This window comes from Myotis brandtii, unplaced genomic scaffold, assembly GCF_000412655.1.
Source record: "Myotis brandtii unplaced genomic scaffold, ASM41265v1 scaffold1755, whole genome shotgun sequence".
NCBI lineage: Eukaryota > Metazoa > Chordata > Mammalia > Chiroptera > Vespertilionidae > Myotis > Myotis brandtii.
In genome coordinates, this window is record NW_005356496.1 from 183,953 (window position 1) to 198,429 (window position 14,477).

Here is a 14,477-nt window from a genome sequence, read left to right on the forward strand (position 1 = left end):
ACACATCAATGTGAGAGAGACACATCGATTGGTTGCCTCCCTCATGTTCCCCTGACCAGGCCAGGGACCCAGCCTGCAACCAAGGTATGTGAGCTTGACAGGAATTGAACCTGGGACCCTTCAGTCTGCAGGCTATCCACTGAGCCAAACCAGCTAGGGCTCCTCATGGATTTTTGATAATGGGGTGACTGAGTTGCAGTTTTCACCCAGGAAACTTTTATATCCACTGAGCCAAACCAGCTAGGGCTCCTCCTGGATTTTTTATAATAGGGTGACTGAGTTGCAGTTTTCACCCAGGAAACTTTTATTCTGCTTAAAGAAACAGAAAAACTGAATAAGAAAGAATACACATTGCATTTTATGTTGATATTGATGCTTGATGGTCTTCAACCATTTTTGAATCTGCAATGGGCACAGTAATCAACTGCCTCTGTCAAGAGAAGAGATGCACCTCACAAAAAACAACAACACTACATTTTGTTTGGCTTCTGCTAGCTGTAGACTGAAGACAAGCTTGATCATTGCCAAGTTGGTGCCTCAGAGGAAAAGAATGCTTTGGAGTAGTGTACCAAGTGAGAATGACTATAAACTGATTTAACTGGAGTAATGGCTAATTTCCTCCCAGCTGGAGAAATCTCTGATTAACAATTGACTAGTAATTGTTGTTTTCTGTATTTACAAACCAAAGGTTAAGCATTAGGACAATACATTGTAATGAATAAATTAAGATAGCTGCTTGTCTTGTTCAATATTTAAGGGAAAGTCCAGTCTATGTTCAAAGGAAGTAGAGGTTACTTTATGTCACAGACACTGAGTCCTAAAAGACCTAGGAATGGAGTAAGAAATAGCATGTGTGTTATGAAATAAAACACAAATATAAAACAATGTTTTCTTCTAAAAAAGGGTCTTAGCCCTTAATTTTAACTTTAAATAACTTTTTACTTCCACAAAGTTTTCTTGTTTATTCACTAGAAGTTTATGGTGGCCCTACTATGTAAGAGATATTGATCTGGAAACCAGAAATACGGCACAGCCCTTGTCCTCCCGGAGTAGTGGGAGGAGCGTGGCTGTCGAGTCCATGTGGCTTAGGTGTTGTGAGATAAAGCTTCGGTCACTTTCCTCTAAGTGACTCACTGTTAAAACTGTGGGTAGAAAAGTGTAATTCAAGCTCTGGAGAGTTGTTTCATTAAAGCCACATTTACTAGTAACTGTAAATACATAATTTGCCACAGAATTCACTTACACTATCACATCAATTCACTTACATATCAAGAATAGAATGTTTGGCATATTTTCCCTACTGTGGTCTATAAAGGAATAAGCATTTCATATATAACAATACTTATCAAACATGTATGTGGTGAAATTGAAAAATATTCAGTGCTTATTTCTTGCCACTCTGTGATATAAGACAATAGTACAAAAGAAAATATGCTTTGGCTTTTGGAATGATCAACATCATGGTGAATAATCACAAGCTATCTCTTATTAGTTGAGGAACCATGGGAAGACCATTTAATCCTAGCTTAAAGTAAGATTAATTTACAGAGTAAAATGCTCCGTCTCTCTGACTCTACCTTGTGCAAGGCTCCTTTGTTCCCAGGGCCTTCAGACTAGCTTCTGCTTAGTCTTGCATATATACAATGCTAGTCAATACAGGAATTCTGCTTGCAGTTTGAGGAGACAAGGTAAGTATATATATATTGTTTATCAAAGGTTTGCAAGAACCTCATGACTGACTCACATCAACTAGCACAATCTTTGTCAGATCCCTGCTGGTGCCCAGATGTCTGCAGGAGTCAATTTCCTATTGCTCCTGCCATTTCCCCTTCCTTTGACATAAAACAAGTCTGAACTCTGTACTTTCAGAAGATGGGTTTGGCGACTTCTTCTTTGGTTACTTCTCCACCAATAAACCTTTCCTTACTCCAAACTCTGCTGCTTTGAGTTTGGTTTTTGGAAGCACCAAGCACATGGACTTTGAACCAGTAATAGTAACACTTTAGAAGAGAGAGTAATAATATGGATTAACTTATACTATGGCAATAAATCTAACATAAATTGGTTTTATGGTATATAACATACTTTGGTATATATTAAGTAGAATCATTAAAATACATAAAGACAATAAAATAGCATCAAAAAGTCCAGACCATAACCCAGGTCTGACAACTTGATGGGCTCTGGCATTTTTTCTTCTTTAAAGGAGACATGTCATAGAACACTAAAAAGTATCTACATCAATAGTTATTTTCCTGGTATACACAAAAGAATAAAAAAAAACCAATATGATAGGCATAAATATAACAACAAAGAGTCTTAAATGATGTCTTGCCTAGATGGTCATTCATCATGTGAGTGATTTACTATGATGGTTTACTGTTACATAACCTTTTAAGTTTGGAATCTTATCATTTAAGCAATAACTGATTTTAAATATTGTCCAGTGATATAAGAGAAAGGAACCATTCCAGACAAAGCAAGGGTATAATTCATCCAACCACAAGTAACTATGATGTGCATTCCACAGTTAAGCCAATTAACATTGATCCAAACACATTTAATCAGAGTTCAGCAATGCCAACAATCCAATTAAGCTTAAGATTCTATAAGAACTATATTTTATTAATCAAATGACATTTAAAGTTGTTTTATTTTGTTCTTTCCTTTGTAAGGAAGAACAGATTGAAAACTTGGAGGATTTCCAATAATTCAAAATATTCAATGTCAAATGAATTGTTATCCACTAATTGGGGGAGGGGGGAAGTCTTAGGGCTCCTGGCAGAATCTGGGACAGATTGAATTGTGTGACTTGGGACAGAGGAAATTTTTTCCTTGCTCACCCAACCAGAGCAGAGCTTTCCCTTCACACAGCCAAATCTTGGTCTGTTCAGACCTAATAAACTCTGCTGACCTCATCCTGATGACTCCCTTAGGAGGTATGCAAGCACTCAACAGGTAGCAGCTAGACTTGGTATACCCTGGGACATTTGCTGAATGGTTTCAGACCCAGCACTGGTACTGAGTTTGAACCTTTATCAATCTAGTGAATAACACTGGTCCCTACCTGGTAACTTACTGAGAACCTATCTCATGAAACCTGAGTACTGCCAGAACCTCTTTCAGTGACTGAGCCTAACAGGCAGCTGGAAAGAAAAGGCATGTAAAGGCAGATCTCATGGTTCCTTGGGAATTTTGATAATCTGCCTCCAGGCTGGTGCTAGTAAAAGCCATCCTTGATATGCAGTTTGATCCTTTCTGAACATACACCCAGGCCCACGAGAGGCAGACATAAACTGTGACTCACTTTGTAGCTCTAAACAGGTTGCTCAGGGCCAGTCACAGGCAGAATCTGACATTGCCTACACCAGAGTCCCTCCCCAAAGACCCCAAAACCAGCACACCCAGTGGCCAGTTTCAGGCAGCATCAGAGTAGGATACAATTAGCTTCACAAATGGCATACCCAAAGGGAGACCTCAGCAGCCACCAGCCCTGCTGAGGCAAATTCCACTCTGTGTGGTCTGCACCTGCAAGCAGCTCATACACTGGGGTCAGGGTTGATTCTCACAGTCAACTAGCCTGAGGGTCGACCCCCCACACAAACAGATCAATAGTAATCAAGACTCAGTTACAATAGGAGGTCCCACATAACCCACATAAGGGTCATTCCAGAAGCACCCAGCACAGGTGATCAAGGCATCTGTGCCAAGGGGTCCCACAGGACACCTACTACATAAGGCCACCCTACCAAGACTGGGAGTCATTGCAGATCTACCTAATATATTGAAAGAAACACAAAAAGGCAGCCAAAATGGAGAGACAAAAATAACATTCCTCAAATGAAAGAACAGGAGAAATCTCAAAAAAAAATTTTTTTTTAAAGAGCTAAATTAAATGGAGACAAGCAATTTACCAGATATAGAATTCAAAAGAATGGTTATAAGGATACTCAGGGAACTGAGTATCTCTCTCTCTACCAAGGAGAGAGCCTGGAAGGTCTGCATTCCCTCCCAGACCCATCCTATGCATCTCTTCATTTGCTGGTGCTCCTGATTTGTACCCTTTATAATTAACTGTAATTGTAAGTACAGTTATTTCCTGAGGTTCTCTGAGTCATTCTAGTGAATTATCCAAATCCAGAGTGTCATAGGAACCCCTGGATTTATAGCTAATTAGTCAGAAATACAGGTGGCCTGAGGATCCTGATGTATGGCAGACATTTGAAGTCAGGGTTGCTACTTGGGGACCACACACTTTAACTTTTGGAGTCTGTACTAACTCCACAAGGGTAGCAAGAGAATTGAATTCCAGTCAGGGTTGAAATGGAATACATGCATATGAGGAGGATTTGGCCAAAGTCTCATCTTTTCTACAGCTCTTTTATTTTAAAAATTCCCCTTTTAAATTACCAGCTATCTGTCCAGCGGTTCCTATCATCTTCTCTATAATCCAGTTTTCTATAAGGATTGCTAGTAGTGGTGGTAGTGGTGCAGGTGGTTGCTGAATCCTTCATGAAAGAAACTAATAAACACAGTTCTTATTAACATAATAACAATCTTTCAATAGTAACTTCCTCTTCTTTTTCTGTCTACCTTTGGTAAATTTCCAATGCCTTCAAATATTTATTTTTAATATTTTGCCCAATTTCTTTATACGGGTTTGGTTTTTGTTTGCAAACAAACAAAAAACAACTTGTTTTTTTGGTGTGTGTGTTTTTTTGGGGCGTGGGGAAGAATTGTCCAAATGCTCCAGACCACTTACACTATAAGAAAGGGTAGAAAATTTTAAGAATTCTTGTTGCTTTCATCTCATTCTTTCCTTCCTAATTTCAAGCTATATCTATGTTCCTCTGTATTTAATTTTCAAAACCCTAGGAAATATTTACGGTTTTACAAAAGTGAATCCAAGAAACCAAGAAATGTTGGACAGGGTTTGCAATAAAGGAGGACTCTCTCTTCAAGGAGATCACCCATTAAGTTTCCCTCACTCCATCATCTCATAATATATCTCCTAAGTAATTGAACAGTTGTATCTCTACTCTTAATGGAATTACTTTGTAGCTAAACAAATGGTTCTCTCCAGACCTTTCTGCACAGAAATGGATATTGCATGTGGCAAATGTACACCTAACTTACTAATAAGTGTTAACTTTTCCCCTCCTTGCTAAAACCACTCTTGTGGTAATTCTTTCAAACAAGTTTATCTATACGGTGAAGGTCAGCAGATAATAATTTTTCACAGTTAAAGTATATTGAATATATATATATATATAATAGAAAATATATATTATGCATAATTTTCATTGCCTTAGGTAAGTTTAAGAACAATATTCTGTTAATTATTCATACTTATTATTTATCCTATTGTTTCTGATGGAAAAACAAATGTAATCAACTAATTTTACACTGAATGGTAAGAACTTGACCCCAATAAATGTTAACAATAATAATACTTTCATTTTATTATTAATTGGTATCTATGTTTTAGTCTTGGTACAATGCATCTACTCTATTTTCTCACCACATTCCCCCACCATAGAAATGTAATTGACACAAAGCAATGGACTCTATGCACAGAAGACTACCAAATGTCCCCTATTAGATAGTCCTCTATTTTTTTATTATTCTTGTATTGTAGTTAGACATTTATAAGCATGTATCCTTTTACTGTAATATAAAGTCAGCTTGAACGGAGATCATGTTATATCATCTGTATCTTTATGGTCCCTAAGACAGAGCTTCTAGCATTGAAAGGAAGAAACAAAAAGCAATGTCAGGAAGAATAATGGCCTTCCAGTGAAAACCTGGAGTTTTGTTTCAGCTATTTATTGCTGCATAACAAACTTCCTCAAAATTCAATGACTAAAAGCAGTAACTAATTAGTTATTTATTTACATACGATTTTCAACTTGTGCAGAACCTAGCAGGGAATGCTCATCTTTGCTTGGAGTTGGAGAATTGAGATGGCTCCTTCATTTACCTGGCACCTCAACTTGGATTGCTGGCTGGGTTACTCCATGCCTCAGTATTCTCTCCTTCTCCAAAGCTGCTTTATCTTCCTGGGAACTCTCTCCAGCATGTGAATGTTCTTCTTGACTGGGCTATTTACCCAATATTGGAAACTACTATAAAATCCACAACCAGAAATCTCACAAAGTCACTTTTACTATAGTCTATGGGTCAAAGAAAGTCACAGGCCCAGCATGGAGTTAAAGGGATGAGTAAAAGACTCATCCTTGTGTTGGGAAGAGCAACATGTGCATGCAAGTACGGGAGGAATTATTGGCAGCCATCATTGCAGATGATCTTCTCCAAGTTCTAGCAGCCTATTATTGGGGTATCATAGAAAACTTTTCTCAGAATGAACTGAGGAAGTATAAAATCTACAAGGTTTTTTCTTCCCTATTTCATTACTTTTTAAAAAATTAATATATTTTTATTGATTTCAGAGAGGGTGGGAGGGAGAGGGAGAGGGAGAAGGAGAGGAAGAGGGAGAGAGAAATATATCAATGATGAGAGAGAATCATTGATTGGCTGCCTCCTGCACGCCCCCACTGGGGATCAAGCCCGCAACCTGGGAATATGCATAATAAAAGCATAAAATTAACCAAAATGGAACCCAAGACCCTTCAGTCTGCGGGGCAACGCTCTATTCATTGAGCCAAACCGGCTAGGACTCATTACTTTTTTAAAGAGCACATTAAAATATTTGCTTCAATACCTCAGGTTGACCAATGTCAACAAAAACGTTTGGGGCCAAAAATACTTCTCAAGGGATTATTAAGACTTATTCTAGCCAGAAAGGCCCGGGGCCTGGGCAGGTAGTGAGAACCAGCAGCAGCAGGGCTGAATGAAGACAAACGTGTCTGCTGTTCTGCGGCCAAAGGGGCTCTTCTACACAGTGAGTTTAGAGAAGAGAGTTGTTTTGAAGATTTATATTAGGTATAGATAAAGAGGGTAGGAAACCGGGAAGCAGGGAAAGTTCTGGGATAGGTACAGAGTCCATTGGGAAGAAGTATTTGCTGCTTCTGGATTGGTTGTAGGCAACAATCCAGAAGACTCATGGGTAAGAACTATGCAGTGGCATCTGGTGGTAGGTTATTCTCTCTAGATCAGGAGTGAGGAACCTTTTTTTCCTGCCAAAGGCCACTTGGATATTTATAACAACATTCACGAGCAATACAAGATTACCAACTTAAAAACTAGCCTGTTATATTTGGTCAAACATTTAACTCACCCCTAATGCCTGGCAGGGTCAGACTAAATGATTTCACGGGCCAGACCTTCCCCACCCTTGCTCTAGATAACCATGGAATGGGCACCTGGAAGTTGATCCAAATTTTCCACATACATTCAGGAATGTGAGCAGTCTTTTGTTGGTTGAGACCCTAGCCTGGTAACTGATTAACTCTCCTTATCTCTTCCTCTACTCTCCTGCCTGAGGACTTAAGACATCTCAGAATTTTTCTCTTGTCACCAAAAACTGTTATCTCAATGTATTTTGAAAGTGTTTAAGTGTATTCTGTCTGAAGGCATCTGTAAACATCTATCAAAAGAACTATAAACTGTTTTAGATAAATTCTGAGTTAGCATCTATATATATAAAAGCCTAATATGCTAAGTGCTGCAGGGTCAGACCAAATGATTTCACGGGGCCAGACCTTCCCCACCCTTGCTCTAGATAACCATAGAATGGGCACCTGGAAGTTGATCCAAATTTCCCACATACATTCAGGAATGTGAGCAGTCTTTTGTTGGTTGAGGCCCCAGCCTGGTAACTCATTAACTCTCCTTATCTCTTCCTCCACTCTCCTGCCTGAGGACTTAAGACATCTCAAAATTTTTCTCTTGTCACCAAAAGCTGTTACCTCAATGTGTTTTGAAAGTGTTTAAGTGTATTATGTCCAAAGACATCTGTAAACATCTATCAAAGGAACTATAAACTGTTTTAGATAAATTCTGAATTAGCATCTATATATATAAAAGCCTAATATGCTAAGTGTCCGACTATTCGACTGTTCGATTGTTTGACTAGTTGCTATGATGCACACTGGTCACTAGGAGGCAGATGCTCTGACTGGTAGGTTAGCTTGCTGCTGAGGACCAGCCGATCGGGACTGGGTGAGATGGGCCGGACATGCCCTGGAGCCTTCCTGCGGTCCCTCCTCGGCCTCTAATAATTTCTTCTAATTAATTTCCTTTCAATATGCACAAATATGTGCACTGGGCCTCTAGTATCTATATAAAACTGGTCACAAACCTGAGTGACTAATGATTATAACAGTAAACTAATTGATAGGGGATTTGTGAATAGTCCTTCTAAGCTTAGAATCTGAGCCTAATTTTCTGGAGCACAGAGCTAGCTGAAGAATGAAAAGGCCACTTTAAAATATATAACCTTACTTTCTTTTAGAACATGTTATAATTAGGTTTGTTAAAATGAGTTTCTGCTTGTATTTAAATGATAAAATTTCTAATAGAAAGCTTTAGATAGAATAGAAGCTTTCTTTTTTTCTTCCTCCTTTCCTTTTATTAAAAGTTAATTGTAACTGAATGAGATTTATTATAGATTATTAAAAGGAAATACATACACATCTAGGCTTCATAAAAATGTTTAAATATGTGTGATAGTTACATTTTTCTGTCATCAATCAGCACTTCAGTTAGAATGCAATTTGATTAAAATAAGATTGACTTTCATGAGCATAAACTCCATGGGGTTGGGAAACATACCTAGTACAAAGGATTGTTACAAGTGAGATGTTATATTTATTACTGGTCATCTGTGTGGTGATAATGGATGTTCCCTGTGGTTTTATTGTTTTTAAGAGAATATTTTAAAATACCTAGTAAACTATTTTAAAGTATTTTAATTTTAGGAGCTCTTTTTATAAAATTTCTGGTGGTAATTTTTAAAATATTAAAAATATTCAGAGCCTGTAATTTTATATAGTTAAAGCCACTTCGCAATTATAAATGGTGAGGTGAATGGTTATTAATATGTCCATTCCTAATACAAAAGAATTCTGCAGATAATTTTGTTATATTCACTAATTTTAGAATTCTGATGTCATACATTTATTAGGAAGCTAATATTCAAAAGCCTAATATAATTGTTCAATAGCCTAATATAATTACTACCCACTTTTGGTAAGCAGGCTACTGAGCAAAGAACAACAAAAAGATACAACATGCTGACAGAAGTATAAGCTATTCCTGCTTGGCTGCAATTTCCTAGAGCTTCTATTTCAACTTCTTTCCTCTCTGGGAGTTTCCACTAATGTGACAATCAATCCATCTGCACTTCTGGTTATTAAAGGAGAGCCAGATTGCACCTTTAATCAATCATCTACTGTTCAAGACGTGGCGGGGATGTCGAGGGAAACATGGAGAATTACCTCAGATATGATGTCAGTAACAATCTTTGCAGAAGGGAAGCACCCTAAGAATCCATAACCTTTGGTGAGATTTTATTGGTCTCCTTTGAGTTTTCCTCTATCCTGAAATGAATGACCTTGTATCAGATAATCCAGGCAGGCCAGGAAGCAATAGCTCATTTCCTCAGAGCTCTTAAGGTGAGCAGCACATTCCTTAAAGGTAATACATTTTATTCATGCTGCTTTCCACACTTTAACCTTGGTTAGCTTCTAGGTGACCCCTTAACTTCTAATTTTTCAAACAAATTGAGGGGTGTGTGTGTGTGTGTGTGTGTGTGTGTGTGTGTGTGATTTAAAGCAACATCTTTCTAGTCAGGAGACCTAGATTTTCTTTTGACTCTTCCAACGGTTTAGGACCCTAATCAAGGACTGACACAATCTGTTAATTACCTGCCCTTGGAAACCTAAATGCTTTTGCATGGCTACTACTCTTAACCATTCCTAGAGAGTTTTATCCACTCCAACCCCCAACACACAATCCTCACTGTCATCATCCTAGTTTTCTTCATGTCGCACAAACAACCCATCTCTATTCCCATTTCTATGTCTTTGCTTTTGCTACTCCCCCAGCTTTGCAAGTGCCTGAACCCTCTTATTCAGTACTTATGCAAAACATACCCTCTCTCCAAAGTCCAACTAAGTCTTTCTGACACCAAAGCCTTCTTTCCCCGTAACCCCTCATGATAATTTTTTTTCTAAGCTAAAGCAACTGATTCTTAGGGTGCTTCCCTTCTGCAAAGAGTATTACTGACATCAATTTATCAAATGATCATACAATGACTTATCTCAGATTTTTGTGATGTTATGCCTGTCAGCTTGCCTTGCAAAGTTAAAAATTCTTTGAAATTGAGGAGGAAATCCCTGCAACACATATCAAGGAGTTGGTGGTGCTTGAGTGTCTGATGCTGGCCTGCGTGTTTGTCAGTCACTCAGCAATTAGCACAGGACCAATTTTTCTTCTCACCATTTAAGATTCCACAACTTACACTGAAATTTTTTTAAAAAGTTACTTCTCCTCCTATATGGCAAGCAGGAAGGGTTTTTAAGATATATTTTAGACATATTCCCTGTAAGTTTATTTGGCATGTTTATATAGTATTTATTGTTTTTATTTGCTGCTGCTCCGTTTCCCTAATATTCCCTAGACTGTCATGTTTTGGTTAATTTAAATTTCTCTACCATTGCTGGTATGCAAGCATTTCAGTGACAGGAACATCATAACTTGTCCCTGGCTATTTTTACTCAAAAAGGAAAAAAAAAGAAATCCCTGCAACACATATCAAGGAGTTGGTGGTGCTTGAGTGTCTGATGCTGGCCTGCGTGTTTGTCAGTCACTCAGCAATTAGCACAGGACCAATTTTTCTTCTCACCATTTAAGATTCCACAACTTACACTGAAATTTTTTTAAAAAGTTACTTCTCCTCCTATATGGCAAGCAGGAAGGGTTTTTAAGATATATTTTAGACTTCCCTGTAAGTTTTTTATTTGGCATGTTTATATAGTATTTATTGTTTTTTGCTGCTGCTCCGTTTCCCTAATATTCCCTACTAGACTGTCATGTTTTGGTTAATTTAAATTTCTCTACCATTGCTGGTATGCAAGCATTTCAGTGACAGGAACATCATAACTTGTCCCTGGCTATTTTTACTCAAAAAGGAAAAAAAAATATCTGCATTGCTTATGAATAACAACTTGAGATATGAAGAGTTTCTTTGCTCTAATTTTAATATTCATGATGTATCCCTCCCTAGTTCTTATTCATATTTTCTTTCTATAATTTCATGTCTCTAATTTCATTAAGTATAATAGCAGAATGGGCAAAAATGTTCACATAAAAATGTTCTCTGGTAGGAACACTTCCTTCTAGGACATTATAATATGATAGGAAGAAGTCTATTTAAAAATTCAATTTCCATTCCTCTCAAAATAACATTCTTTCATAAAGAACACATTCTGATTTACTTTTTTAAAAATTAGAATGTTTCTAGCATTTAAAAATGGCAATAGGCAAATTATAACATGAAACACAAAGCTACCCCAAATGCTGTCATTCTTGTGCCAAACTAAAAATATCCCATACTGCTTGTTTTTAGGAAACAGCCATTAAAATTAATTGTTTGATAAGTGCAACTGAGAACAGATAATAAAAGATGCAGTGAATCATAGCCTTGTTTTTTGGGGGAGAAGAGATCCAATGAACAACATGTCCAATGTTTATAAATAGAAATTGACTGACAGCAAGTTTTCATGTAAAGGGACAAGAAAAGTTCATTAGATCAGAAAAAAATAATGTTACTTATATTTTCAAAGGAAACAATATTTGAGCAGGATAAGTCATTGGGGTAGATTAGAGATTAGTACAAATAAACAGAAAAATTCTTCAGACATCTAAGGTTAGGCTTTTCATCACCCTGCTACACTGATGTGCTGGCCCTTAGTAACTTGCCTCCCTCCCGCCCTCTCTGACTGCACAGTTGCACTAAATATTCTCTCCTCAGCTTCAGGCTCAGCACCACAGTGGTTCTCAAAAGCCTGCCAGGCAGACACTGGTTGTGCCCCTGTCATCAGAGCAGAATTAACCGAAGAACCCACAACAGAGCCGTGCCTCATTCCTGGCTGCAGAGGTGCCTTGTTTCTAGCCTGTGCTAAGATCTGCTTCTTTCTGGGATGGCTTCTGGGTGCCTTCATTCCTTTCTTTCTCAAGCCCCTTGCTTACCCCTGTATCAGATTTATTTCCTGCCTTGTGCTATCACTTAGATAATTAAGTTCTCTAGCACTGGAGCACTTCTTTGAAGCCATTAAAAAAAAATCTTCATCCCTGAAGCTGAGATTCTGTCCCTTGCTGCAGATGTTTGTATAGTTTCAGGCACAGATGAGGGCCAGGATGGCTTGCTTTCTATGCCGCACCTTCCTGATTTACCCCCACTTCTGGAATGACGGCAGAGACCTTGAGCTACTCTGTTCTCTGTGATGATCTCGCTCCCTGTGGATTAAAAAACTAGCTCACTTTATGCTATTTCCTTCTAGTCAGCAGAGAAATACCACTGCAATTTTAAAGATATAGAGGAAAAAATACAGAAGACTAACAGAAACTTGGATACCACAAGACCCAAGCAAAAGAGAGTGCTTTTACGTATGTAGCCTTCCCCATGGAAGTGGGAGAGTTATTTTTATTAAATCACCGAAGTGCCTTTTGCTACTATAGGTTTCAAAATTTACAATTACGTCCAGGTATGGTTGGTTTTCTAGATGAGAACAGGTGATATGTTGACTTATGGCCTCTCATTGGAACTATAAACCTGCACATGTGTGACTAGAATATTAATTATAAAAAATAATATCCAAATATAGCTAAAATAATGGGAACAGGAGCTATCTAATTCCCATACACAAAGTGCTAACTGTGCTGTAATTCCACAAGACAATAAAAGATACATATTGCTCCAGGTTCAAGTCCTCTGGGAATCAGAACACCCACTGTCTGAGACACAGAAAATGAGAAGCATATATCCTCAAGGATCCACACAGTGCCTCTATGGTGAGAAAGGACTGTGACACGGAAGAAAGTCAGAAGCAAATGCTAATTCTTTCTACTAATAATATTGGTTATATGTTTAAACAGTAAATGTGTGATGTTTATTAAACATACTATGGAGAGAATACAAACCAAACCAGAAATTTGTTCTGATGTGTCAAAACAATATAAATTATCATAATTTACATAAATTACATACCCATAATGCCAATTTCCACATAGCACACAATGTGTATGTTATTATGTGTCCTAGTAACCTTATGTATATTTTATTTTATTATATCACTAAACTACTTATGCATGCTTAGCCCTTACTTATTGTTAGGGTAGCATTAGCAATATATAATTATGCTTCATCACTCAGTCCTTCATACTCAATCATACATAATAAAAATACACTTGCCGCCCTAGCCAGTTTGGCTCAGTGGATAGAGCGTCATACATTATAAACATACACTTGCCTAGAAACATATTTAATTGTCAACACAACTTTTACTTTGGCTCTTATGTGCTATGTTCACATTAATAATTAGTAAATGATATTCTTTTAAGAAATATGTATAACAACTCATAGTTGTCATACTATTAGCACCTGAGGGAATCTTGCCTAGAAACACATTTAATTGTCAACAAAACTTTTACTTTGGCTCTTATGTGCTATGTTCACATTAATAATTAGTAAATGATATTCTTTTAAGAAATATGTATAACAACTCATAGTTGTCATACTATTAGCACCTGAGGGAATAAGGTGTCATTATAGCCTTGATAATAATGTAGAATCTGTATGACTCAAACTCAAATTACAGAATCGTGGGAATTTTAGCAGAGGTGAAATTCCTCCAAACTAGTTGAGGATAGCCCTCAGGTTAATATAGACCTAACCACTCCATGATACTAGCCTTTTTCTCATTCCTTCTCCTGAAGGCCACAGAATATAAGGTTGTCTGTAGGATCTACACTGATTTAGAACAGTGGTCTGTCTACCTCACTGGCCTTTACTGCTTTGCAAATTACCACAGGGTTCATTTAGCTCAAGCAGGTTCAACACTGCCCTTCCTATGTGTGTAATGGGCTAACATAGAGGAGTGGCCTGGTAGATTTTAAATTAATCTCAGAGGTAATTTGTCCTTTCTTTACAATTTTATTGAACATCCCTCTCTCCAGGGCTCAGGCTTTAATAAATTCAGAGGGCTTCATATAAAAGTAATGTGCTTGGTGCAGTAACACCAATCTATCTCCCTCTTCACATGTGGCCTTTAGTTGGACTCTGGCCAAGCATATGTGTTACAACCCCCTACCCTTCAGAAGAGTTGTTTTCCTAAATAAACTCTGAAAAAATAGTATGGAGATTTCTCAAAAAATTAAAAATAGAACTTCCATTTGACCCTGTAATCCCACTTCTAGGACTATATCCCAAGAAAATAGAAACACCAATCAGAAAGGATATATGCACCCCTATGTTCATAGCAGCACAATTTACCATAGCTAAGATTTGGAAACAG

The 14,477-nt window shown here is 37.6% G+C and overlaps 1 long non-coding RNA gene across 1 annotated transcript in view; it reads right to left on the bottom strand.

Annotated features, from left to right (window-relative positions):
• Nucleotides 1–2,835: 2,835 nt before the first annotated feature.
• Nucleotides 2,836–14,477, bottom strand: part of LOC106725603 — a 19,021-nt gene continuing 7,379 nt past the window's right edge. The window contains exons 2-3 of the long non-coding RNA XR_001361526.1: nt 6,142–6,148; nt 2,836–2,931 (exon numbers count right to left, since the gene is read on the bottom strand). This is a non-coding gene — a long non-coding RNA (uncharacterized LOC106725603). The remainder of the gene's footprint in view (nt 2,932–6,141; nt 6,149–14,477) is intronic.